This window comes from Petromyzon marinus, chromosome 31 (genome assembly GCF_048934315.1).
Source record: "Petromyzon marinus isolate PM22_M1 ecotype Great Lakes invasive population chromosome 31, UKy_Petmar_22M1.pri1.0, whole genome shotgun sequence".
In the NCBI taxonomy this organism is placed as follows: domain Eukaryota; kingdom Metazoa; phylum Chordata; class Hyperoartia; order Petromyzontiformes; family Petromyzontidae; genus Petromyzon; species Petromyzon marinus.
Genome location: NC_133697.1, coordinates 8,060,761 through 8,088,708, shown reverse-complemented (window position 1 = coordinate 8,088,708; position 27,948 = coordinate 8,060,761). Strand labels below are relative to the sequence as shown.

The following is a 27,948-nucleotide window of genomic DNA, read 5'->3' as shown; positions in this document are numbered from 1 at the left end:
GTAGCCAGATGGCTTGCAAAGAACCTGTCTTGGAGAAGTCAATGTCATGTGAACCTACTGAATTATACCAGTGATCTGCCACGGCCGAGGTGTTGGTCCTACCGTGTTTCAGGTCTGCTTTGTGTTCACGAATGCGGTCCGAAACATGTCGTTTTGTTTCTCCAATGTAACTACTACTACAGAGGCAACTTAGTTTGTAGACGCCGGGGTACTGTATGTCCGGAATCACATATTTTACAGACGGAACCAGATAACGGATTTTATGTAATGTGTTGAATCGGACCTGGATCTTGTGTTTATTCAAGATTTTGGAGATATTTTTTCGTGATCCCCGCAATGTAGGGTAAAGTAATGGTTTTGAAAGGCTCCTCAAGAGTGATAGCTTTGCGGATTGTGTAGTCGGAATAACCATAAGCCTTAAGAGCTTGGTGTACGTGCTTGAGTTCACTGGCTATGTTTTCCTGGTCGGATATGCATTTGGCTCTATGGTGCAGAGTCTTGATGAGGGAATTCTTCTGGGATCGATGGTGGTGGGAATCCAGTTTCAGGTAAGCATCTGTATGGGTAGCTTTCCTGTAGACAGAGTGTGAAAGACGTTCAACATACTTACGTCTGCCACAAAGGTAACGGTGTAGCCCTGCAAATACTTTCAAAAGAGAGAGTACCTTTCATTGGGTATGTTGACCTACTCTTCCGCACTGGTCAGACGTCATGTGAGAGGGGGAAGTACCCACGATTTTCCCTACCAAACGTGACCCGCCAATCGACTGCGATGGTGTAACCCATTTATACTGCTGGGTGGACAGCGGTGGTGGGGGGGGGGGGAAAGTGGGCAGGGGGGGGGCGTTGGGGATTTAAGAAATCCCATCCTGTCAAATGGTGCCGCGGGAGATGGAATCAAACCAGAAACCTTGGGGATGCAGATCCAGTCTCCTAACCATCACATCACGGCGGCAGTATGTGTGTGTGTGTGTGAGACACCATGGTGTTTTAGCAACGTGTATGCTCATGTTTCCCCTCCTTATGGACTTACCAGATCGATGTATGGCTCTCTTTCCTTTATTTCGGTGTACAGAACGCAGATGACACTGTGTTTAAATTTGAACAATCTTAGCCAAAAAGACTTCCTGATTACTACACGCCCCTTGCAAATATAATAGTGCGTGTGTGCGTGCTTGCGTACAGCACTTGCCCTAACAGTATGTTAAGGCTACACGGGGGGGTCTTTGTTTTTGTGTGTGCGTAATTTGTTTTGTGGTGCTGTAATGGTTCAGCGTGCTGCATTATGACCCCAGTGACCTGTCTTTGATTCGTGGCTTCTGATAAAAATCAGTGGGCGAGTGGTAGATATACTATAGTAATAATATAGTACGGGAATAATAATTCCCTACTGCCGCGGTGTAACGGTTCGCACAACGAACTTGCCATCCAGAGGGTCGCCGGTTCGCTCGCCTCGAGCCGCAGTTGAAACAATGGTGCGAGTTTCTTAAATCTACCCGTCGGCCTCTGCCCACCCCACAGTTAGTCGATCGGCAAGTCGGGTGTGGTGGGGTAAAATGTGGATACTCCCACCTCTTCCAAGACGCCTGGTCGTCAGGATGTGATGAATTGGCCAAATACTCTCAAGAGAAAGGCCCTTCATCCAGCAGTGGCATGAGCAAGCAATTGCAGGGCTGCAATCTTGACCACATTTACCTTGTATCCAGGAAGGCCGCACTGAGTCTCACGGCTCATATCCAGCAGGGTTGTGGATTGTAATGTGTGGCCGAGTAAGCATTTTACATGTGGGAAGAAAGTGGAAAATCCACGGCCACAAGGAAATTACACTCAAGTATTCATCCAGTCCAGTTGCTCTACTGCCATCTCATGGCCATCGCGCAGCCCAACAGGTTCGGGAGTTTCACAAATTCGTTTGAGCCACCAACTCTCACCTCTGAAGTGCTCGATATTCGGGAGCCAAAATGCCTGAACCTGTCCGATTCCTCAACTAGGTTGGCTTGTCCTTTCGTGGCATGAAAAGATTAGCAGGTGGGGATACAAAGGTGATCGAACTTGGTACGAGCTGTCCCATGCTTGCCTTTGTAGGTGGTTACCGACAGCACACCGAGTCTATAATCACACGTTCTGAGATGTTGGCTACATTCTGGGCAAATTACAAAAGTAATTGTTTTATTTTATTTGTTGTTCGCATGCTGACAGGGTGTTATTATTTGTGTTCGTGTGCACATACACAGACGTGTGTGTGTGTGTGTCTGGCCGTCCTCGCCCCCATGTACACGAATGCAACAAAGGTGGCACAGATTATTTCCACGTGAGGCTTTTGCGTATTTTTGAAAATTTTGATTTGCAATTTAATGAGCGCCGTTTGCTTTAATGGCCGCATCATTTATCTCCGGACACTGGAGCGCCTGCCCTACGCTCGCGCCCACGTGAAACCCGGGTGCCGTCGGGCAACACGACAAGGGCCAAGGGGGCCGTCCATAAATGACGCCACGCATCTACGGGGGGTGGTCAGACATTTGTGACGATGTGTGACGAGGGGGGGTGGGGCGGTTGAGAAATGTGACGTCACATCAAAATGCGCAACTTTATATAAATATAGACAACACGTTCTACTTAATTAAATAGACTTTTTAATCAATGTTTTCTCGTACAACATCAGAGTGCAGCGCCACATTAAATACGCACTACAATGACAATCGTTTAAAGCGATTTGAAGCATGTTTTATTTTTTGGGGGAGGGGGGGCAGAGCTTTGTGACGTCATATTTGAGGGGGGGGGGTCTGACTTTTTGTGACGCCGTGTGTCGACGGGGGGAGGTCATCAAAAATCATCCAAAATCGCATAACGTCATTTATGGACGGCCCCCCCAAGACGAAAATAAAAAAAGAGCTCACTGTAACAACTTAACGTTGTGCTCATTCATTTAATATAAGGCCTAGCTAAGAAGCCCGAAGATGCGTCTGGAGGTCAGCGTGCCAGAGTGCTTTGTAGAGACGAACACACGCGTCTGTTGTGTGGAGGAGGGCAGGGCGTGGTGTGTGATGGAGCGGTGACCTTCGTACGCCTAGACAAAAAGCAATCACCTTTTGAGCATGGTGGGGGAAGGGGAGGCGGGGGGGGGCAGTTTAAAAGAAAAAAATATATTTATTTGTGTTTTCTTCGGCAGTAACTGAGGTGAGATCTTTCACAGTCTTGCGCCCCAATCTTTTTCACCTTTAAACGGAGGGGGAAAAAAAAATCGAGACGGATATACTCTCCTGTTACCATAGAATGCGCAAAGCATTGCCGATATTTGAACTTGATCGACGACATCCAGAGCTTCGAATGAGGTTATTTCGTGACACGAACGTTTATGTCGTGAACTAACAGATGCTTTAAATGAGTTTTACATTTCTAAGGTTTGTTTTATAAGTAGAGTAATTATTTGTAGATTTGGATGGCTCACTCAATGGTAGAGTGTGCGACTCATAATCCCTGTCTTGGGTCAATTGGCCAATCGTCCCTCCAGGGTCGATAGCATGATGAGGACCACTTAGGGTGGGGAAGTCGATTGTGGTTGTCCTTTGGAAATACTCACCCCCGTCATAGGAATGTTGAATTTCCACCACTGATGAGCGCTGCCCCTTTCTAAATAAAGCAGGAAAACCACTTTGGATTTAAGAAAATACTGTTTGTATTTGGTGAGGTCAAAAAGGAAGACTGCTATTTCATAGCCATAGGTGTGTTTTCATAAACATCCGTGAAATTATGTTGAATGAAATATGATCACGCTGAAACATATCATGCATATAGTTGTGAAAACATTGCTCTTGTAATTCTATATTTTAATATCGTGGCTTGGGATCACACCACACTTCAATGTGAGGCCATCTTTTTACAGTACATGGGTCAGATCAGAATTCAGTGCCAGTGGTGGCAAATATTTAGTGATACCAAAAAAAAAGTGGATTTTGTGATCACATTATTATTAAACAACATTTTTTTCATGATTCACATTTATTGGTGATCTAAACACAGTATAATGTTCAACTCAAGTGTTATCATCTCAGGTTGGTTCCAACAACTGCAATATTTGGTCTGGGCCCACCGAATGAAACACCTTGAAGCCATCGCTGTTTGATTACTGCTGCAGTATCTCTTCACAATTCCCCCTTGGTCTCGCATTTGCCAACTCGGTGCACAAAGATTTCTGGCTTTGGCCTCACGCTAGATAGGGCCCGTCAGCGTTTACGGCCACTATCATTGAAAATGATCCATGTGCCTTTAAAGGGCAATGTGTGTGTGTGTGTTCTCTGCAGTTGTTGTTTTCAAATTTGTCCTAGAAATGGTCTGTGATGATTTTTATGATGATGATGGGAAATTAAGCTGGAGTCATGAGTGACCCCTTTAAGCTAAGCGTATGAGAATAAAGCGGTTTGTTTACAACTGGAAATATATGGCCGACAAAAAAATACAATCATACGTGTAGCATTAAAAAAAAAATCTAGTCATCATCATTAGCCACGATCAATCCACTACTGGATGAAGGCCTCCCCCCAAGATGTCGCTATCTCCGGTCTCCAGTGAACTAGCAATCCATCTAGCATCTGCATGTGAACTGATTTCACCTCTCCTCTTGCTGCCACTCTGTTATTAGTCTCGACCACCGGCCGTCATTCCTTCTAGCGGTGTGTCCTGCCCTAAGCCCAACTTATACGTTAATTAATACGCGTCCCTCTATCTGTACCTCAGTGTAACAATCGCGTACCTTGCTACACGTCTTCATGCACTTTTAAAATCTAGGACAATATAATTGTACGGTTATGCAAGAATGTGCTTACCATTGCCAATTTCCGTAAACTGTGTCACTGTTCGTGAAAATTATAATGTTCGTCGGAAGGTCAATATTGTAGTTACTAATGAAGTTAAAAAAATGTACGAAAATTGCTGTGCTTAATAAATAATATACACATTCCAAATTATATTCTTAGTTCTTTCGGTAAAGTCACGTTGAAGGGAAACAACAAAATAATAAATATATTATTATTATTATTTTGTTGTTTCCCTTCAACGTGACTTTACCGAAAGAACTAAGAATATGAATTACTGCAGTCACGAAAGCTTTAAATCAAAATTCCAAATGATTCTAAGCGGTTCCTTCAACTCACCTTGGGAATATCTTCCGACCAAACAAAGTCGTCACCCTGCTAAGATTATAATCGGACGTGATCAGCGCGCAGCGGTGTGTCCCGAGCAGCAGCAGCAGCAGCAGCTTTAGCACTTGCGTTCGTGTGCAACGTTAAAAGCGAGGCCTAATTAATTTCGTTTCTTACAAGCCACAAGTTCTGCCCTGTGGCGGAGGCCGTTGGTCAGGATGTGAGTGAGCAGCGGAGCCCACACGCGTTACAATAAATACGGCCTCGCTCGCTGGGGCTGTGAAACATTTTATTACAAACCACTCCGGGGATGTTGGTCCACAGTCTATAATCTGACAATCGGCCAACGCAGGCGTGTGTGAAATGGCTAGCGATTTCTCCGTGGGTCAATAACCAGTGGTGTGAGAAGAATTCTCCTGTTTTGGTGCGGTGAAGGCGCTGTGGGGTGGCAGGCGCATGGGAGAAGGGAGGGAGGAGGAGGCTGGGACGCAGTGGGAGGAGAGGGCAGTGGATGTGGGTGTTGTGTCATGGGTGAGAGGGCAGTGATGGGTGGGCAGTGCCGATGCTAACTCATTGGTGGGGGGCTTTAAAAAGAACAACATATTATTGGTGGTTCCCTCAATTAAATGTACTGCATAAACTGCTATTGGGATGATAGAAGATATATAGATAAGAGAGAGAGAGAGAGGGATGAAGCGAGATGAGAAATATAGACAAAAGATTACTCGGCAGAATGAGATGCGAGCAGAGAGATACGGATGAGACAGATTTCGTGAAACGAGAGAGATATAGGCTGACAAGAAACAGATTTAGTTACACGAGCAAAGGGAGCTGCAGACAAGATTGACGAGATATATTCATTTGTGTTTTATGTTAATTGCCCCTTTTATGTTCATTAGGATCTGAATCGGAGCTGCTACTCTCGACACCTCCCGGATTCGTTCATCAATCCGGGAACCCCCATTGAGAGGTTTGGAGCTCACAACTTTCACTTGGCCTGCTTGTGCCCTTCACCAGCACTGCGCACGAGGTACCCATCGGGGGGGGGGCGGGGGGGGGTACGGTGATGGGTGATACTCGGTGATGGTTGGTCCTTAGTGATGGGTGGTACTCTAGTGATGGGTGGAACTCTGGATGGGGGATAGGGTCGGTGTTGTGCGAGGGGTATCCTTACCCCGGTACCCACCGCCCCTCGCCCCCACCTTCTCCCGCCCCCGGTGTTATGAATTTCTCCACGAAACTAATCTTTCTGGAACAAGTGACTGCAGGCGGTCATGATTGCCCTCCCCCCCTCCCCAATCCCACCTCCAGCCGGCCAAAGATAAATGGCCAAAGGCTGTGAAATTTAAAAAAGCCTGTCTGGAAAAACAAAGCGACATGCACCACGTGTGCGTTGTGATCCCCGCGCCCGTGATATCGCCAGCTTGCACCGATCTCTCAAATCCCTCCGTTACTTTTCGTAGATTTTGCTCCTTTTCGCCGTTTTATTTAGCTCCTGACTTACCAACACCCAGAGCTGTAATAGGAGTGCATGTGGTAAACAACAACAACCGCCATTCGCCACTAAGTGGCGGTGACGTCACCACGACGCTTGTGCCAGGCTATGTGCACCGTGAGGCCACGTGAAGTGTCGAACGCCCGCTGGCAGGATGTCACTGGGCAGACCCAGGTGCCACGGGTCGACTGACTGAGATGACTGGCTGATGCACCACCTGTGCCCCCTACTGTGCCAACCTGCTGTGCTTTAGCCACCCGGCGCTCCGCTCGTTGTTCTGAGCGTCGCTCCTCCGCCCTCCGTTGTTGTTGGAGGGCGACTGCCTCCAACTGCCCAGTAGCATCCTTCACGAGCCTCCTCCACAGAGGCCGATCTTGACACCGCTGGTACCAGTCATCGGCAAGTCCACTCAGCTCCACGTCCTCCTGTACCACATCACTCCATCTCTTCTCTAGCCCGTGCCGCGCCCGCTTAGCCCCCTCAATCCGGCCAAACAAAAGCTGTTTCGGCATGCGGTGGCTGGGCATGCGGGCTACATGACCCAGCCATCGCAGCCTTGCCTGCCGGAGGAGCTCACCGATGGGACCCTGCCCAGATATTTCAAGGATTTGTGAGCTCCTCACACAATCCAGTCTGGTTAAACCCAGGATGGATCGTAGGCAGGCCAGCCTAAATGTTTCTAACCGGCGAAGATGTTCCATTAGGGGGGTCCACGTTTCGCAAGCGTAGAGAAGGGAGGGAATGACCGTGGCCGAGAAGACCTGAAGCTTAGTGCGGAGCGACAGACCAGGTAGCTTCCACACAGCGTTACGCAACCGTTGAAAAGATATTGCCGCTCGACTGATTCGGAGTGAGACCTCTGCTGTTAAACTGGAGCCAGTCATAAGCACACTGCCCAGGTATGGGAAACTCTCCACTCTCTCCACAACTGCCCCATCACCGATTGGGAGTTGTGGGGGTGGAGTGTCCGATGGTACAAAATACCCAGGCAGGTGCTTAGTTTTGGTGGGGCTGATGGTAAGGCCCCACCTCTTAGTGGCACGCTCCAGTCTCAGCAGCAGCGTCTCCAACTCCTCCTCTGACTGAGCAGCTATTACCAAATCATCAGCATACGTAACGTGGTTGAGCAATAGGGAGCCATCCCTTGACCGCACCCGGGCATCGATTAGCCTCCCATTATATCTGTACCATATGGAGATTCCCCCGGTACAGCTATTGAAGGCTTCACGAACTACGTGGTCAAAATAGATGTTAAATAATGTGGGAGCCAGAGGACATCCCTGTCGCACCCCAAGGTGTACAGGGAATGGCTCTGACTCCCGGCCACGTAGTTTTACCCGGGCCCGCTCACCATCATGAAGGTCCTTAATGATCGTGAGCAGAGGGTCAGGTACTCCAAAAGCACGAAGAACGACCCAGAGCCCAGGCCTACTGATGGTATCATAGGCCTTGACCAGGTCAATAAAGCAGAGATGTAGGTCTTGTTGGAATTCCCTACACCTCTGCTGTAGCAGACGGACAGAGAATATGGCATCTGTGCAGGACCGCCCTTTCCTGAAACCGCATTGGGGCTCCGCAAGCCTCTCCTCAGCGTGCCTGGCAAGGCGATGCTGAATAATCCTTGCCAGGACCTTTCCCGGCACACTGAGGAGTGAGATGCCCCTGTAGTTGTTACAGTCTGTGTGGTCCCCCTTCTTAAAAAGGGGGACCACCAGGGCATCCTTCCAATCCTGCGGAACCCGTCCAGTGATCCAGACTGTTGTTATGATGTCATATAGGGCAGTCTGTGCACAAACGCCACCCTCCCTCAGCATTTCGCTTGGGAGATCATCTCTGCCCGCTGCCTTTCCTGGTCTCAGACTCCGGATCGCCTTCAATACTTCCTCAGCAGATGGCACCTCAGCCAGCCACTCACAGGGGGTGACTTCTTCCAATATTTGAGGCACCGCAGCCTCAGCAGGGTCATCCTCACTTTGTGCCACGATGTTTTCCTGGCTGAGGGATTTTCCCTCCCCCAGGACCTCACAGAAATGCTCAGCAAATCTGCGAACCTGTTCCTGGGGGTCGGAGATTGGATCACCGTTTTTTCCCCTAATGATGGTAATAGGTGTGGCGCTGCAGGTTACTTTTTTGATGGAGTTAAATAGAGATTTGTGATCACGGGCCACTGAGGCAGACTCCATCTCCTCAGCAACCCGCGACCACCACCCATCCTTGCAGCGCCTCACGGCTCTTCGAACCTCCGAGCGAAGGCTGCGGTAAGCCTCCTCATTCTCTGACGTGGGATTCTGTAGCCGATGACAGTGAGCCTGTCGCTTTTTCTCAACCATCCTGAACACCTCCTCTGTCAGCCAGGGTCTCTGGGGAGTTCTGGACCGTGTACCCAAAGCAGCCATTGCAGCTGCATGAGTCACAGTCCTAAACCTCGCCCATTTACCCTCGACATCAGGAGGAGTCGGGGACGATGTCAATCCCAGCCGCAAGCGATGATGAAATTCTCGCTTGCAACTTTCATCAGATAACTGAGACCAGGCCACTTTATGTTGGAATGGGGTCCTGGGTGTACACCCACCACCGGAGTCGAAGAATGGCAGGCGCATCTTACAGATGACTAGTCGATGGTCAGAGGGCAGATCAGCTCCACGGTAGGTCCTGGTGTCAAGGACATGGGCTCGCATTCGTTGGTCCGTCACTATGTAGTCCAGCAGATGTTCTTGCTTGGACCCGGCATGCATCCATGATGTTGTGTGGATGCGCCGATGCCGGAACAGCGTGTTGGTAATTACAAGCCCATGGGCTGCACAAAAATCTAGCAGCCTCCTACCGTTGTTATTGAGCTGATCTGGCCCATGCCCTCCAATCACTCCAGACCAGGTGCCAGTATCATGACCAACTCGGGCATTGAAGTCACCCAACATGATGACTCTATCCCGAGGGGCCACTTCAGCCAGCACCTGTGACAGGAGGTCATAGAAGGCATCTGACTCATCGGCTTTGCCTGCATCCCTCCACGGATGTTCATCTTCGGTGGGGGCATAAGTAACCACGACCACCATTCCTCGCCTCCGGTTGATGGGAAGGCGAGCCCAAAGTAGCCTGGGGCTTACAGCTTCCCACACCTCACCGCCACGCTCCCACGCCCCCTTCATTCTTTTGCTCAAAAGAAGACCCACACCCTGTTGTTTGGCAGTCTGCTGCCCCGAGTAGAGGACTGTCCACCCCTCATGGTGGCAGGAGCCAGAGCCGGTCCACCGGACCTCCTGAATGCCGCATAGATCCAGGCGGTACCAGTCCAGCTCCCGACAGAGGAGTGGCAGCCTCTCCTCTGCAGTGAGCGTTCGAACATTCCACGTGGCCACCCGTAGTGGCTTTTCGTTGTTTCTGGAGTAGCCCCGAGGGTAGGTATTCAATCTCCTGGCTCCGCCAATTGGGGTTTGGCCAGGAGACGTCATAGACGCCTGGCCCCCCGGGGCCTCCGGCACAAGCTTATTAGTTACATATTTCAGTTTAATTCGTGGTTTCGTGGTAATTAATTGAAGGTGGAGGGGTTACCAGCCCCTCGCACCCGTCCAGAGCCCCCGTTTAGCCCCTGTGGTGGACACATATGCCATGAGGGGAGGAGCCAATCAAAATTGGATCTCCCCCCACAGCACTGTCCACGACAGAGTTGCCCGTCCGGCACCGCGAGGAGGTGTGTGTGTAAACACACACACACACACGTACACAGGCGAGCTTACATGCCTCCAATATATTTCGTACGGATGTTGGAACAATACACGGATATGTTTTATGCAACTGGAGATGTATCCGTGAATATGCAATTGGCCGCTAACTCCGCACAGATTTATTGAATACGATTGGACATTTGAGGATTACACACTAGGTGAAGGTAAAGGTGGAGCCCTGGCACTGCTTACTCACGCCACTGCTGATGGAAGAACCTCTACGAGGAGGGGGAGCTCTCGGAAAGTCCTACTCGAGAGGATACTTGGCCTACTCTTCCACGCGGGCCAGACGTCTTGGAAGGGGTGGAAGTATACCCACACTAAATCTCGCCGCGCACGAACAGCCGATCGACTAACTGTGGTGCACACACCCATTTTATGCTGCTGTGTAGACATAGGTGGGGTGGGGGGGGTATTTACAGCCTGTATGGAGGGATGCTGCCGTGGTTCAATCGTTCGCACGCTCGACTTGCAATCCAAATGTCGCCGGTTCAACCTCCCGGCCCCGGCGGATAGAAACAATCGACAATTGTGGTCAGCGTGGACCATCGGCCGAAAATGGTTACTCGGAGGGGTGGTGGGGGGGGGCTATTCCAAGAGCTGCCTCTCGTTTACAAACTTTTCGCCAGCAGTGGCGGAAGCCAGCAATTGCTAGGGGTACTTCTTGAGACACAGCACAGACATCGGTCCCTGGTCGCGTCCACCCTATCGTGGCTCGTGAAGCTGCTCCTGGAGGCTGTGCGAGATTTGTGTCGATGACCACATCGAGAAACAAACAAACAAAAAGATTCGGAAATCGCTCGCGGGCGGCTACCTAAAAAAACATGTCTGGGCTACCCGGCGTTTTGCAGGCATATATCAACAAACGATGAAGTCTTTGGTACAGACGGAGATAATTATAATTCTAAAGCTTCCCATTAAAGGCGCCAGGGAGCTGCAGTGTTAACACTCATGCCTCAACGCAAGAAGGACCTGGGTTGGATCTCCATCTCGGGTGCCTTTCTGTGTGGAGCCCGGGTACATGCTCCCCCTGTCCTGCATGGGTTTACTCTGGGTTCTCCGGTTTCCTCCCATAGCTAAAAGAGAGGAAAAAAAAACTAAATACAGTAATACCCCGGTTTACATCGGGGATGCGTTCCTGAAATGTGCGATGACGAATACCGAATCGACGTCAATCAAAGCAATGTACAGGGTAGGTGCGGCCAACGAGACAGGATGTATGATGTTGTTAGTGACGTAAGTGTGGGTTGAGGCGACACAAAGCAGGTAGCGGTGTTAATAAAGTGACGACGTGTTTGCAAAACGAGGTTAAAGGGGGAGACGTGAATTGAGGTATTATTACATTTTGACTTAAAACTTTCGTGACTGCAGGAATTCATATTCTTTGGTTCTTTAGGTAAAGTCACGTAGATATGAAAATAATAATAAAGTGAATAAAAATAATAAAAAGAAAGGAAAAATAATTTAAAACAAAAACCACTAATGTAGACTGTAGCCTGGTTCTTAACCTCGGCGAGTGTACTGGCAGTCTAAGATTGAGACTATAGCCTGGTTTTTAAGCTTGTTGAACGTATTGGCAGTCTATGATGTAGACTGTAGCAATGGTTATTAACCTGAGTGAGCGCACTGGCAGTCTATAATGTAGACTTATTCTTAAAAAATAAAGTGAATAAAAATGAAAGTCATAAAAATAAAATGAAAATAAAAAAAATAGCTGGAAGCCCACCACCAGGACCATCACTACCCACTACTACCATCACCACTAGCAGTAGCCCTTTATTGGTGGAAGTCCACCACCAGAACCATCACTACCCACTACTACCATCACCACTAGCAGTAGCCCTTTATTGGTGGAAGTCCACCACCAGTACCATCATTAGCCACTACTACCATCACCTCGAGCAGCAACCTCCACCATCAACAGTGTGATTGTGTAAAGACTTATTCTTAAAAAATAAAGTGAATAAAAATGAAAGTCATAAAAATAAAATGAAAATAAAAAAAATAGCTGGAAGCCCACCACCAGGACCATCACTACCCACTACTACCATCACCACTAGCAGTAGCCCTTTAATTGGTGGAAACCCACCACCAGCGCCACCGTCGCCCTCTACGACTATCATCACTTACATTAAAATTAGCTGCCCCGCCCATGCTGCTGACACTTGGGCTACGCCCATTTTAAACCTCTATTAACAGTTTGCCTTTAGAGGCTAACCCCCCTTTTTCTGATGACGACTGCCTGTGTTGTGATCGAAATGTCGTGGTTTTTATTTTTTTATTCACTTTATTTTTAAAGAAGAAGTCTCCATTATAGACTGCTCACTCAGGTTAAGAACCAGGCTACAGTCTACATTATAGACTGCCAGTATGCTCACTCAGTTTAATAACCATTGCTACAGTCTACATCATAGACTGCCAATGCGCTCACCAAGCTTAAAAAACAGCCTACAGTCTACATTATAGACTACCAATACACTCACCGAGGTTGAGAACCAGGCTACAGTCTACATTATAGACTGCCAGTACACTCACCCAGCTAATAGCCATTGCTACAGTCTACATTATAGACTGCCGGTACACTCACAAAACTTAATAACCAGGCTACAGTCTACATTATAGACTGCTAGTACACTCACTCAGATTAAGAACCGGGCTACAGTCTACATTAATGTTTATTTTTATTTTGTATTCACTTTATTTTTACTATTATTTTCCAATCTACGTGACTTTACCGAAATAACCAAATAATATGACGTATTATTGTACAATGTCACTGGTATTACGCAAATATCCCAATGCTGAAAAATTATCTGCACAATGCTCAATTGGCGTTAAACCTAGCAACATAACCCTCAACTGCAAAAAACTTTGTAGGACCCTCCTGAAAAAAAGGAGTGAAGCTTTCCTGGATAGGCAAGCAAAATAATAGTTTTTTTGGAGCTCTCAAAATTGGTCCAGCATTAACTCATCAGATGAATGTGCATGTTCTTTTTTACACTTGGATACAAACACACTCGAGGCATGAATATGCAGCGAGTCGATGTATAAACGTGTCTGTTGTTGCTGAAAGCGATCGTTTATTTCGCATATGCGGCGCGCGCAATATAAACATCTAAAGCTTTTAACATTTTGAAAAACCGAAGTAATTTCCCGAAATCATTTTTCCATTTGCCAATTCATATCGCATTGTGGCTAAATGAATGCAAAAACCCCATTAGCGTCCCCATGTGCAGAGACTGCTTTGTTTGCAAAGTCATTGGTGTGAAACATTTGCAAAACGCTGCATTCACACGCAGTTCAGTGTAACTCTCCGAGTGCACTTCGCCTCACTTCCAAAGCTGCAGTGGCCTCGCCGTGAGCCCTGTGCAATTGTCCATAAGCGTAAGCGATCGTTCTCTCTTGCTTAACCTTGTAGGGCAGCCTCGTGCAATGTGGCAATGTCCACCTGCATATCTATTAATTTATATCACGTGGCTATGCTGCCGTAGTGTATTGCTTAGCACACTGGCAGTTTGAAAGACGATGGTGCCCGTTTTTTTTTTAAATACCCCGTCCCTCCTCTGTCCACCCAGCGATATAAATAAGTACACCATCAATGTTAGGTCGAGCGGCAGGTTGCGGACGGTGGGGTAAAGTGTGGGTAACTCCCACCTCTTCCCAAGACGTCTGGCCAACGTGGAACAGTTGGCCAAAAGTTCCCCGTAAGAGGGGCTCTCTAGAGCTGCCTGTAGTGGAGGCGCTTCCGACAGCAGTGGCATGAGCAAGCGATTGCAGGGCTGCGCCATTACCTGCTACACGCGGCTAATATCAAGCTAACGCTGTTAATAGGACAGCGATTCTGCATGCAATGTTAACGCAGCAATGTTTCGGGAAATCGAAGCCCGACCGGCTGTTTGCTCGGCTCTTGGTATTTTTGACCAGTTAATAACGCGGGATCGCGTGATGTGTAACCACCTTCATTTGTGTGCTTTTATTATTCTCGCCAAACACGGTCGTAAATTTTTATGCGGTTCAAATGCATTTTATGTCTCCACACGGCGGAGGCTTTCGCCTTTGATTTTTGATGCAGTTTTTAATGCCTCGGTTTCCAAGCCATTAGTGGTGGATGCCCTATCAAACAAGACAGCGGAGTCAGGATTAATTATGGGATGTTCAAATGCTCTCGGGCAGTCATCATTATGTGCATGGCGAGAAACGCGCCCTCGGATTGCGTAGAGACGTGTGCACGCGTTTACGACGCGCTCATTGCTCCGCGACAGTGAGGACACATTCTAAAATACATTTTCGACCATTTCCCGCATGCACGATGGCCTTCATCCGCCAATGGATGAAGGCTTCCCCACGCTGTGCTGCTCTTTGTCGTTTTTTTAAATATATTTTTTTACCGTCCTGCAACCACGCTGGTCAGTGAGGGTCGGTGAGGTGGGAGGACGGGAGCACTGGACTGACAGATACATAAATATTACTTTCCCACTGATGGTAGCCGTGGTCAGAAAGCAAAATCGGCTTGCACCAGAAGTGACTGCATCCGAATAGCACATTCACTTGTTTGATAGCCATTTAAAAATAACATTCGTTATAAATGAATACCATCATTTTGTAAATCCGCTACTGGAAAAAGGCCTCCCCATGATATATTAGTCATTGTTATATATATTTTTGTACTATTTTCCTAATGGTGAAGGTGGGCGGGATTGACAGTAGGCAGGACCAGTATTTGACATCGCTTGCCGCTGATGTTAGCCATGGCCGGGAATCTAACCCCTGAATCAGTGGTGGGTTTTTTGTAGCGCAGCGTGGCGCCGCCGTTCCAACGTTCCGCTCCACTCGCACGCGTTCGTGACACGTGCGGAAATTCGTGGGAATCAACGAAGCCGCCGTCGAGGCTGCCGCCGAAGCTTCCCTTTGTCGCGCAAGGGGAGGGGGCGAGGTGGCGGCGTGACCGTCACGCGAGGCTGCGCGCGATGAAAAACGTTGGTCACGTACTCGTTGGCACCACCCCCCCACCCCCCCGGAGTGCTCAGGCAGCAAAATGACATCGTTGAGCATTTGTGTGTGCACGCGCGGCGTGTACACGTGGGAGTGGGCCATCACGCGGCGTGGCGCTCTCGGTCAAAAATGCGAGAGAGCTCGTTTCGTGTTGGATGCCTTGGCACACCGATTTTTGCGTTGTAACGTTTGAGCAAAAAAAAAAAACATTTGTCCGCGTTCTTGCGATGGTCCTTCGTCTTACGGGTTGACTCAGCCTGAAATTAATATTTTGTGTGTCGATAAACGCCGGAACGGAGTCTGCAGTTATCCCCATCGGTTGATTTTTTTTGCTGTGCTGTGCCTCATAGGGACTCGCCAACACTTAAAACGGAGACACTCGTTTTTGTGTGCGTTCATGCATCGTCGTCATCAACATCAGCCCATGTTCAATCCCTTGCTGGATGAAGACCTCCCGACGCTTTTGCTGTCCCTCGCAGTCTTGCGATGCTATAACTTATCGAGTACAGTACCCGCACATAACACGTTTTGTGATCTCCTAAAAATATATCGCAGCACATCCGAGTTTGTGTTGTGTGTGTATGTGTCCCATTAATAATAATACTTTACAGCCCTTTGTCTATTCACTGCCAGGCAGAGACCTCACCCACACTGTTGGCGGTCATGGGGGTTATTTGACCATACTTCACACGAGTCAATGCAGGCTGGCGAAGGAGGAAGAGGGGGAGGGACAGGACCTGTGGCTCATGTATTACGTGCCACTGATGTTAGCCGTAGCCGGAAAATGAACTCTGGGTCAGTGGGTTCACAGCGTAGTGTGCTAACCACTCCATCGGTAAGTTCCACTAATAACGGTTTTCAAAATATTTTTTACTGCATTTGTATGTGCATGATATACCTGTCACAGTGCTTACTCTGTTTGCATTGACCTACAATCTTGTTGTTGTCAATTTTGCACGCACGAACAATCTCCCTTCTTGGTGTCAGACCCTTATTAGGTTAACGGTGGAGACCGTTGCTGTTTTAGCCTCGTGCAATATTTCTGAGTTACAGTTTTAAATAGGAAATTTCACACAGTTGCTGTGATGCACGTCACTTAAAATAATAAATTGTCGGAATGCACACAATTCCTATTCTGGTCTTATTCACACCAGGCATCTACCCCATGGGCAATGTGTCTCGAGAAAATTCGAAAAAATAAATATTTTAACGTGTCTCTACTTGGATGGATTTTCACAAGAAGTGGCGCATTAATTTAGGGCGTCTGTCCCGGGTCAATGACCCGCAAAATGTTTCCTCACCCGGGGCACACCACATCAAGTATTTTCATACTTGTCACTATGGCCATGACTACTATTCGCGTGCCAACGCTTCTTCGGTCTGCCAGCCGCCCGTAAAATATTCAGTGAGAAATTAAGCCCCCCCCCCCTCCCCGATGTGTGAGGGCATCTTAATGCACAAAAAGGATTACAGCACCCGTGTCGGCTGACGTGTTCGACAGTGCAGGGGTGAACACATTTTTCATTATTTGTCCACACGTGTTGGCTTTTGTGGGGTGGGAGTTTAAAATATGGCATTTCTGCCAGAGCTGTCACCACACAAACTGCTTCCCAGGAGTTCCGTCATGTCATTCGTGTAGCCCTCAGAGATGTGCCGCAACTACCGCGGCAATTGTTGCAATCACTCGGAGAAAGGCGAAGATACCATATCGCCACGGCAGAAAGGGTAACTCTTCTGTCCTTTATGTGTTTTTTTGTTGTTGTTATTTCCACCCCCACCCACCCCCCCACCCCCCATCCCCCCATGAACGTGTACATTTTGGCCATGCGACTACAAGGTTAATCGTTTTCATTAATCACCGTGCCGTTCAATTGTACGCACTCATGGCACGCTTCCCCGCCGCGTGTGTCTGGAGTTGATTAAACCCGCCAAACACAGCGGTGCCTTACCATACGTTTCATCAGTCACGCTCTAACTTTCTGCAGAGATCATGACAACGTAATAACATTGGTTTACGGCTGTCATTGCCGCCGTAAATATCGCTCCTTTAGTTGTGCAAAAAAAAGGCCCGTTTAATTTTTATTACATATATATGCTGGGGGGGCGGGGGGGGGGGGAGGAAGGGTGAAAAATTAAATAAAATCTAAAGCAGCAGCAGCGGGGACAACGTGAGCAAGGCTTCCATAGGTGAATGGCCCTGCCTCGAGTTTCCGCTGCGGTGGTCGTACGAGCGATGCTGAGGGGGGCCCCGAGGTGAATCGGCTGCCCCCCGTGGTGTACGGCGAGACGCTGGAGGCAGTGCGCGAGTGCAGCTGCTATTTAATGAAATAATAAGAATGCAGTGAAAAAAAAGCACAAACCCCCCCCCCCCCCCCCCCACAGCACTCGCACGCTTTTTTTATGAAAAGATCACACCCCCCAAATGTCAGCATTTGCATTTCAAAACAGTTGAATTGGCCGCTGTGAAAGATATCTCAAGAAGCAATTTAAGGCAAAGTCCTATCTTTATACTTCCACGTGTAGCATATTCGCGAGATAATTCGGTAAGGCCTGCTGTCTTCTAAGAAACAAAGGATTTTCTCTATCTGAAGATTTTTTTTAATTCATTAGTATGTCTGGTTTCACAGCCAGGACCCTTTCTCCTCTTTTCTAGCATTAGTTTATGTTGAACGAAAGAGGGTGCCTTCTCCTCCTCCTCCTCCCCCACCTCCTCCTCCTTCCCAATAAAGCAGCCTTCAGGTGACCACTGTGAAATTTGTTTATCTTTGACCACGGCGGAGTCAATCTGGCTTCAAAAAAAATAAATGTCTGCAGCGAAAGCCTTTTTTGACATACATCAGCAGTATATTTGCACAGACAGAAGAGAAACCCCTGCGATGATGGCCATGCCAATTACCGAAGAGCACACAATGTAGTTCACTACGAAATGCTCTCCCACGGTTATCAAACGCATCGCCCGTGCTCTCTCTTAAAGCTATTCAGTTCAAACGCTTTCTTCTCAGCGAGCGATACAGAGAGCTTGAGCTCCGAATGAATCCATGCTTTCAAAAAACACTGTTATGCGCTGGGACGAGAAATACATCGAAATCAATGGCTTAATTATGGCGGATTTTAAATGTGAAATTAATCCTGTTTCACGTTATTGGTGACTTTTATGGAATTAGTAAATAACGTTTAAAGAAAATGTCAATTTGCGATGCAATTTTATGGGGGGGGGGGGCGTTAAAAACTATCAAATAATCTCACAAAGTTCGCATCTTGTTGAAATAACAAAGACAAACATGTGGCATTTGCAGTATGTGCTCTACTTGTTAAACTATTTGCCAAGAAACAGTACGCTTGGAAGGTTCTTGAGTCCTTAAAGTTCAAAAGTTAATGCTTTCGCGGATGCTTGATAAAATGTTTTACTGTAAGTTAGTCTTGGGTGTTTTTGTAGACTTTGATACCCTGAAAGTCTTCACAACAAAAAATACCCCAAAAATGTATAAATGGAAAAAATGGAGACTGGCACTACTACACATTGGCAATTCTTTAAAACCCCTGATAGTCGCTGCTGTAGATAAGCGGTGATATGCCGAGCCATTATCTCAAGGGCTTTATTTAAACCAAAAGCCTATGTCCGTGAACCGTGACCCTGTGAATTACACACAGGGCTGGAAGAATGTGCAGAGGTGTTGGATGGTGGCCCGGAGGATGCTGGATGACGGGTGGCCGCCAATAGAGCATGGGGATATAGCGGCATTGAGTGAGGGGTTACTCGGTGGAATGCGAACACCCACCCATACGGTGAGATACAATCGTTGATTCAGTCCAGTTAGCCACTCACCGGCGGTCAGACGCCTCCGTATCACTCTTCTATTGCCCCTACCACGGTCACTGTTCCCATGAACTTTGCTCATTGGTGCATTCCAGTTACTCACCGGCGGTCGGATGCCTCCGTATCACTCTTCTATTGCTACTAACGTGGTTACTGTTTCCATGAGCTTCACTCGTTCATTCATTCCAGTCACTCGCTCGCCAGCGGTCAGACGCCTCCTACTCACTCCACTACTGCTACTACTGTGCTTTCGGTTCCCGTGAACTTTGCTAATTTATTAATTCCAATCACACCGGCTATAAGTCCCCTCCTGATCACTAAATCGATTGCTTTTCATCGTGGTTACTGTATCCATGAAGATTTCTCCATCCATGTTGAGGACTCAGTCTGCCATAATGAGCGTGCTGTGTCATTCATGCTGTGCTCAACCACCGCGCTGCAGGTCGCAACGCTTTCTCTAATGACGGATCTGTAGCGCGTTTTGCTGCTTGTTGCAGAGGTTCATGGTTCCAGAGCCAGCGGCTACCCTGATTATTTCCGTGGGTGTAATAACCAACATACTCCGTGCCATCTGCTTCAGTGGATGTTAAAGATCCCCTGACATCGTTGGCAAAGGTAGTCCACTGTGTGCCAGCGTCAGGATCCAAATGTACTGAATATATTTTTTAGGGGGATTATAGTGTACTCGGCAATCGTCACCGCCTACTGGCAGAATAATGTCCCAGGTTTCTCGTACAATTCTCTCACCTGGTTACACGAGAAAAAAAAAACTTGACAGCTGAGCTGCTATGTAGGTTTGTTTTTGGCATTTGTGCTCTATAGCTCTGCGATTAGTTTTTTTTTTCTGGTCGTACGATCGCGTGTCGTTTGGTACAATGTCCGACGTTTCGCTCCGCACGCTGGGAGCTTCCTCAATAGCCGGCAACTTCTCTTTCCGCTTCTTCCCGCGCACTGCTCGATTTGGGGAAAAAAAACCCTCCCCATCGTCACTTCGTTTCCAAGTCCAACGCCAGCTCGCTTATGTCACGAAATGTAATAATTCTCTGTTTCACAATTTGCTGTGCTGTTTGTTTCCTGGCCGCTTGGTATTTTGTAACGTCACACACCGCAACCGTGACACCATCGCGAAGTGCACGTGCAGCTGAGACAATGGCCACCGGGCAGGACAATGCCCAGGATTTACGTTGAATTGGAGTGAGGCATTGGCAAAACCAAATGTGGGGTCAGAGCGCCGTCACGACGCCATCTGGATGTGGCTTCGTGTCCATCACAGCCCATTACGTGACGCTCACCCCGTCTCCTCTCCTGCTCGCCCCTCTCCCTTCACCGCTCACATTTCCATTCCGTTCAGCATCGCATTTGTGAAATGGAGCTTAAAATGTAATTTATATTCACAGCTCTGGTTTTGCTTTGCCTATGCCCCAGCACCCTAACCAACGAATCCCTCCCACCGACCATCCAATGCCACCGCAACCAGCAACCTCTCCTTCTTCACCCATCCACTTTCACTGCATCTACCCCTCCGCCGTGCTCACTACTACCCGGCTGTTACACCCACCAGCCCGCCCGTTCGCCCGCCCCAGCAATGCACTGCAAACCATCTCTTCTCGCCATATCACCCCCCCCCACCTCCGCCCAATTTTTTTGGGGCAGGCTGCTGCTGTTGCGGGTCCCTAGGCTAGCGTTTGCTCTGACTCACTGAAGCGATAGGTAGGATCTGCTCGGGGAAAGGAATTGCGCTTTAACCATTGGCACGCATCGAAACCTCCCCCCTCCCGCCCTCCCCCTTCGTCCAAGCTGCGCCTCACCACGGCCCCGGGGCGAAGCGCGGTTGTAACATTTTAAATCCATTAGAAAGCGAGGAAAAAAAAAACATATACTGCACATGAATATATACAGCGCATGAATATATTTAATAATACAGTGGCTTGATAGAAAAATATATAATAAAAATCCCCCATTTTGCTAATGCTGTGTTTGCACAATAGTGTAATGTCAAGGAGTTCCATGAAATGACTGAGAGACGTTTTTTTTTTTTAGTGGGGAGAATTTGTCGTATCGTTGTGACTTAAGTACATAATGCGCTTCGCATTTGTCAATTTGTATTACTTTTTTTTCATGTAAAAGACATCTGGATGTAACAGGGTTAAAGCTGCAGCTCTGAAATGTCTTGCTCGTGCCACTGCTGGGGGAAATGGCCCCCTTTAGAGGATATTTTGGCCTCGTCTTTCACGGTGGCCAGACGTCTCGGAAGAGGTAGGAGAACCCACACTCCAGCGTGCACAACCTGGCGAGTGACCTAAATGTGGTGTGCGCATTCATACTGCTGTGGGTGAACGGAGGTGGGAGTGGGATTTCAGAAACCTGCTCCATCGTTTCAGCTGCCTCACCAGTAGATCGATCAGGGGACCTCTGGAAGATGAGTATGCTATTCCACCAGTGTTGATCTAATTCGTTATGGGGAAAAAAACCTCATTGCTGTTCATACAGACGTTGTGTATTGTTCATACCAATTTTCGTGCCATCGCTGCTAAAAATGAATACAGAAAAATGTCAATCAACTCACTTGTTAGTATTGTGGCAGTGTGCTCTGTGTTATGAACTATTCCAGTGCCCCTTGTCCTTTTCGTTTATTTTGGCTGACTTTTGCATTCTGAGCCTCGGGGCACATTCATTGAATTCCAGCAATTGTTGAGATGCCACAGGCGCTTTGCCATGTTACAGCCTTGTAATTTTTATTTGTTATTTTGTGTCGCCGCTTGTCCTTTCGGTAGACAATCATGCTGGAATTACCATAGGGGGAAAAGCGTTGCCTTCAGTGCAGTCGGCCATAAATGTATGCACGTTTTGTACTGCGATTAAAATACATCTTTGATCGTGATTTGCTCGCTAAAGCTGTTTTGTTGTTGTGCGATGGGCTTGCGCAGGACTCGATGTTCCCAGTGCTTAAATCCATAACGTGCCAATATATAATTAAGAGCTGTCATTGTGTCGTTCATGGAGTTCTTGTCATGCAACAACAGTTATCAGGGACGAGCCGAGCGTTAGAAGCATTAGCACCTCCACATTTTAACCTATTTTCTTTGTTGCTTTCCAGCAGTTGTATAGAAATGGGTTAATTCCTCCGAAACTGTTTGGGAGCTTATATAATAGAAAAAAATGCCAGCGTTTCAGCTGCCATATGTAATGGGCTGCCGAACAGTTTGGGAGCTGAACAAGTTCATCACTTAGGCCACTTTGTTTGTATTGGCTGCAATTGCGAACAACAGCCATATGAGACATAAGTACATCTAATCGCCATAATTATTGGTTCACTGCAGCTCAAAGACTCAGTTCCTACAAAGCGTGTGGTGATGTTAGGAGATGTCCGTGTGTGCGCTCGGCATTCGAAGGCTTGAAGACCAGAATTGGTGATTTCGCCGACAATGTGTTCGGGGAGGCAGTTCCATAGCCGGACAGGAGAGTGACGGGAGAATCTGTCCAGGGAGCAATGTTCTGCCAACTGAAGGGTTAACGGCGTCGCTTGGCGGGTTTGTGCATAATTGGGTGGCACGGCATTCTGTTGGTGCCATTGTCTGAAGTCAAAAGTTAAACGTGAATTTCCTGCTCAAATGAGCAATGAGGTGCTCATCTCCCCTTTACATCCCTGAGTCAGTGGTGGAAATTCCACATTCCTCCAGAGGAAAAAATCACTGTCGACTTCTGCACAAAGCGGTAATCATTTTATCGGAAGGAATGATGAGCTGAGTCAACCTGCTAACCAACATTTAAACTCGCAACCTTTCGATTGCAGGCAACTCGCTCTACTGCTGAGCCACCTGGCAGTGATGTTGGTAATTAACGGGTTTCAACAAAGTTAAATGTACGATCCGATATTAATCTTCACAATGAAGATCATCACAATATTATTTTTGCCATTACTTTGTCATTATATTCCACAATGAGAGAACGCTCAACACAAGCCTGCCATTAGTATTTTAATCAATGCAACTTTACATCCGTTAGCACTTACAAAGCATAGGCTATCATACGAAAAAATAGGCGTTGAAAACTGGGCCACCTTGCTTCAAAATGGCCTGGGGAATGTGGCATTTAATTCCACTTACAATAAAGATATTTTAGCTCAGTAGTCGCAGCTGCTTAAATAAGTGATGTTGATTGCAATTTAATCGTGATACAGTTGAGACAAATTACAAACCTATTGCTCTGACGCCATAAAGCATCCCCACTGAGTGGAGTCAATTCATTAATGCTTCACATTGGCAGCACAAATTGGCCATAATTCTCCAGACACGGCCATGCACCGTGATGCAAATGTTTTTAGATAACTTCCCATGCTGTTACAATAATAATAATAATAAAACCACATTATTTATTAACCCAGAAAAGCCACACCGAGAGGAAGACTTTCTCAGGAGGGATGTTTGGCCAACACCAATGCCAGTGTATGGGAAGAAACCAGAGTACTCAGACGAAACCCCATGCAGAACAAGGGGGAGAACACACAAACTCTACACAGAGCGGCACCCGAACCTGTAGTCCATAGTTCAATTTATTTGGTATAGCCCTGTGAGCCATTCGGCTCTTGAATCGGGTGAAACCGCAACAAACAAAAACATGAACAAGAAAACATCTTAAAGTGACTATGTGACTGTGCAAACAGAAAATCCAGGAAAAAAAATATCAAAATAATCCTGAAAAAACACCGTACACCAACGCTGTGTGCAAAAATCCCAGTGGGATGCAAGTCAAACAACAACAACAACAACCACAAGACAACTTAGATTAAGGCCATCAGTCTAACTCCGTACTACAATAAACAAAAACATGGCCAAACCAAAAAAACGTTTTCGAAATCACCAAAAAATAAAGCCATAAATGCAACGTAACAGTGATCACAGGGACTGTGACCGATTTTTTTTTTTTTACAATAAACTACATAAATAACATGTAACACCAAACCCTAGAGCCTGAGTCACTCCACAACAACAGGAGCATCAGTCGGAGTCGAACCCAGCGTTCTTCAACTTGTGAGATCACAAGTGTTAACCACTGCCCTGTCATCCTGCTGACGAGAGTTTTTGATTTAAAGCTTTCGTGACTGCAGGGATTCATATTCTTGGTTCTTTCGGTAAAGTCACCACGTAGAAAGGGAAACAATAAAATAATAAAAATATAAAACAATAAAATTCTCACGACGTTTCGACTGCAACACAAGCAATCATCATCAGGTGTGAAAACCACAGCAAGAAAATGTTCTTGCAATCATCATGAGGTATGAAAACCATTTGTCAATTGGTATTACTTGTGGTAAAAACCACACCTGATGATGATTGCTTGTGTTGCAGTCGAAACGTCGTGAGAATTTTATTGTTTTATATTTTTATTATTTTATTGTTTCCCTTCGACGTGGTGACTTTACCGAAAGAACCAAGAATATGAATCACTGCAGTCACGAAAACTTTAAATAAAAATGTATGCTTCAAATCGCCTTAAACTATTGTCATTGTAGTGCGTATTTACTGTGCCGCTGCACTCTGAAGTTGTAGGATAAAACATTTATTTAAAAAAAGTTTACTTAATTAAGTTAGAACGTGTTGTCTACATTTATTTAAAATTTCGCGTTTGATGTGACGTCACATTTCTCACCCCCACTCCCGTTCCCCCTAAGTGCGTGACGTAATTTATGGGCGGCCCCTTAGGTTAAGGGTAGCGAGTTTTCGACTCGCTACCCTTAACCTAACGAGCACGGGGAATCGTCGATCTTGCTGATATTAAAAGTGTATTTAAAGCTTTCGTGAATGCAGGGGCATTCATATTCTTGGTTCAATCAAAAAGTTGAGGGTGGCGTTCTCAACATCGCGACTCGGTCCACGGATCGATTTGGTCGGGCGAATCGACGCGGCGAATTCACCCGCATGCTATTATTGAAACCCGCGTGTTATGGATCGACTGAGCGGGGAATCGATACGATGAATCTCGGTTAACGATCCACAATACCCATATATGGGCAAATCTCTGATGGGTGATTTCGCCGGGTGTACGACGTTATGGTGTGGCAGCGTTCACGCGGTGCCCAAGCTATACCTGCCCTCCACCGTGCCCCACAACCACAACCACCACCACCACCCCCCCCCCATGATGCCAAACGAGGTCCATGCCCCCCCCCCCCCACTGGAGTCTCGACTTTTGGATGGCAGGCTTCTTTCGCACCGTACGTAGCCAACCGTGCTAATGGTCGAGTCGTGTGAGTGAGTCAATGTTGTCTCTCTCTCGTTTCCCTGGCCAAGTGCGTCCACCTGCATGAGCTGCAGGACTTGCATCGTCCAGCGCTGCAGACGGCACAGATTTCCAGACGTCCACCACCACCACCACAGCCACCACCACCACAGACGCCACCAGATTCGTGAACAGCAAGTGACCGAGTTCAGCGGACAGCCTGGAATCGCATGAACAGGGACCCCTCAGGTCTGTGTTGACTACCACCACCACCGCCTGGCGTTCATCCAAACTTCCTTATTAGAATCACACGCTCATCTCAGAAGACAGCCCCGTGATAAGAGGAGACGGATGGGCTAATTTCGCATCGGAGCTGGCTTCAAGGTGCCCCCGGGGAAAGCTGGGTAGGGGTTTCTCCAGGGCCGGAACTTTGTTGTGATAAGGTAGAAAACCGGTAGGTTTTTGACCCTTCCTGGATCTTCGGCCGCCGAACGAGTTTATCAGGCCATGGGATGGAGATTACAGCCTCCGTCGGGACGTTGACGCCCCAGACTCACCTAGAGGCTCACTTGGTTGTCAGTTTCATTTCCCAGCGCGGCAAGTTTAAACAAAGGTGCAAGTTTCTTAAATCTACGCACCTCTGTACACCCAGCGGTAAATATGGGCACACATAATTATTCTATATGGTCAAAGTGTGGGTACTCCCCCCCCCTCCCTCCTCCTTTCCCCCACCAGCCTTTTCAAAGATGTGTGGCCAGCATGGAAAAGTAGGCCAAATACTGTCTAAAGTGGCTCCTCTAGAGTTTCCTCCAGTGGAGGTCATATCACCAGCAGTGACGCAACCAGGCAATTGCAGGGCTGCACATTCACCTGTGAGAACTTAGCTCCCATCCCAAACCAACACAAAGGCATATGTCAACAATAAGCACTTTTGAATGGCTTTGTTTTTTTAAACGTGCCACCTCTGTCTCGCAAAAAAATGACTCAAAATTATGGATCACAGTGCAAGTTCCCGCTGTCGTGGCTCATCAGTTTCTCCAGAGCTTTTCCAGAAGCTGCACAAAAGCCAGACACATTCATCTGCCCTCGCGTGTTCTGTTGTGCCGTTTTGATTTTCGTCAAAGCCAACTCTGGCACTGCGTTTGCACGATGTGCCAGAGAGTAAAAAAGGGGCTTTCAAAAAAAATCATTAGCAGTTTTCTCTATGTGCTGCAAAGCGTGCTCAATTGTTAATGCACCATTCAATTGTTTGGGTGTGCTACACGCGTGTTTACGGAAACAAGACAGAGCGTGTGAATAATACCTAAATACTATTGAGGGAACAGCAACTCATTTGGCAGGCCGCATGTGTGGTGGGGTAAAGTGTCGGTACTCCCACCTTTTACAAGAGGTCTGGCCAGTGGAATATCCAAATTATCATTGTGAGAAGCTCATTAGAGCGCCCTCTTTAACTGAAACCCTTCTGCCCACGGTGGCATTAACAAGCAGTAGCAGGGCTGCGCCTTTACCACCTTTACTTTGAGTGCAGTGATCAATTCTACGCTCGAGTATGGCAATATTTTCAGGAAATAAATGCCAATGTCGACTTCTGCTAGCCACGAGTGGGCTTTGGGAGCGAGTTTGTGTAGTTTTGCTCCATTTAAGGAGTGCTGACTACAATGATTTACGATATGGTCCATAGTTTCGGTTGCCTAGCCATAGTTGTATTTTGGCTTGGTCTTTAATGTTCCTTTCAGCAACTAGACGTGCACATTGGCCTGTCGATGTTCTGATGCCGTTTATGGTAGACCAGAGGTCTCCGAGGAATGTGAAATCTAGGAGGTGAGATGTGTGGGTCTTGAATGAGGTGTTTATTCTGCACGTCCGTATTGTTCCTCTCTGTTCCCCCAGTGTTCTTTCGAAATCTGGGTGAGATTCTAGGATGGTGACAGCGCGATCCCAGAAGGGGGATCAGGCCTCGAGTTGGTGGCGCAGTACATTGTTGAGGTCTTGTTTGATTGGTTGGTTTTCATTGGTTTAGAAAACGTGTAAACTCCTTTGAAGAAGTTTGGTGGTAGAATGTTTGCCAGCGAATTCTTGTCAGTTCCAGTGTACCAGTTATAATACGCATTGCATTTATTTTAATGTGCTATCAGTTATGTGTATGAGCTGCTGGACCAGGCTGTGGAGCACAATGATTTGCCAACGGAGTAGATCAGTGAGAGGGTGGCAGTTCACAGGACATCAGCTGAGGTAGGCCAGGTTCCTTCCTGCACGTTTCTGTAGCAGGGCGATTCTTGATTTGGTCTTTTCGCAGATATAATGATAATGTTTAACATCTAGGCTTTCGTGACCAATATCATCCATAATAGAGGTTTTTGGGTTACGCGATCTCACCCAAAAACCTCTTATGGATAATGACAATGATCAATCAATGTTTTTTACATGGACTGTCAAGCTCATAAGCATCAATTCGCAAATGTAAACGGTTGTTGTTCAATGTATTTGTTATATTTACTCAATTTACATCACCAACAGCCACTAAAGTCGCTACCATTACCATAATGATATACAAAATGTTTA

General features: G+C 47.3%; 1 long non-coding RNA gene across 1 annotated transcript in view; it reads left to right on the top strand.

Moving 5' to 3' along the window:
* The first annotated feature begins 5,672 nt into the window (after positions 1 to 5,672).
* The window catches only part of LOC116947745 (uncharacterized), a 63,105-nt gene continuing 40,829 nt past the window's right edge, over positions 5,673 to 27,948 (top strand). The window contains exons 1-2 of the long non-coding RNA XR_012945724.1: positions 5,673 to 6,108; positions 25,458 to 25,635. This is a non-coding gene — a long non-coding RNA (uncharacterized LOC116947745). The remainder of the gene's footprint in view (positions 6,109 to 25,457; positions 25,636 to 27,948) is intronic.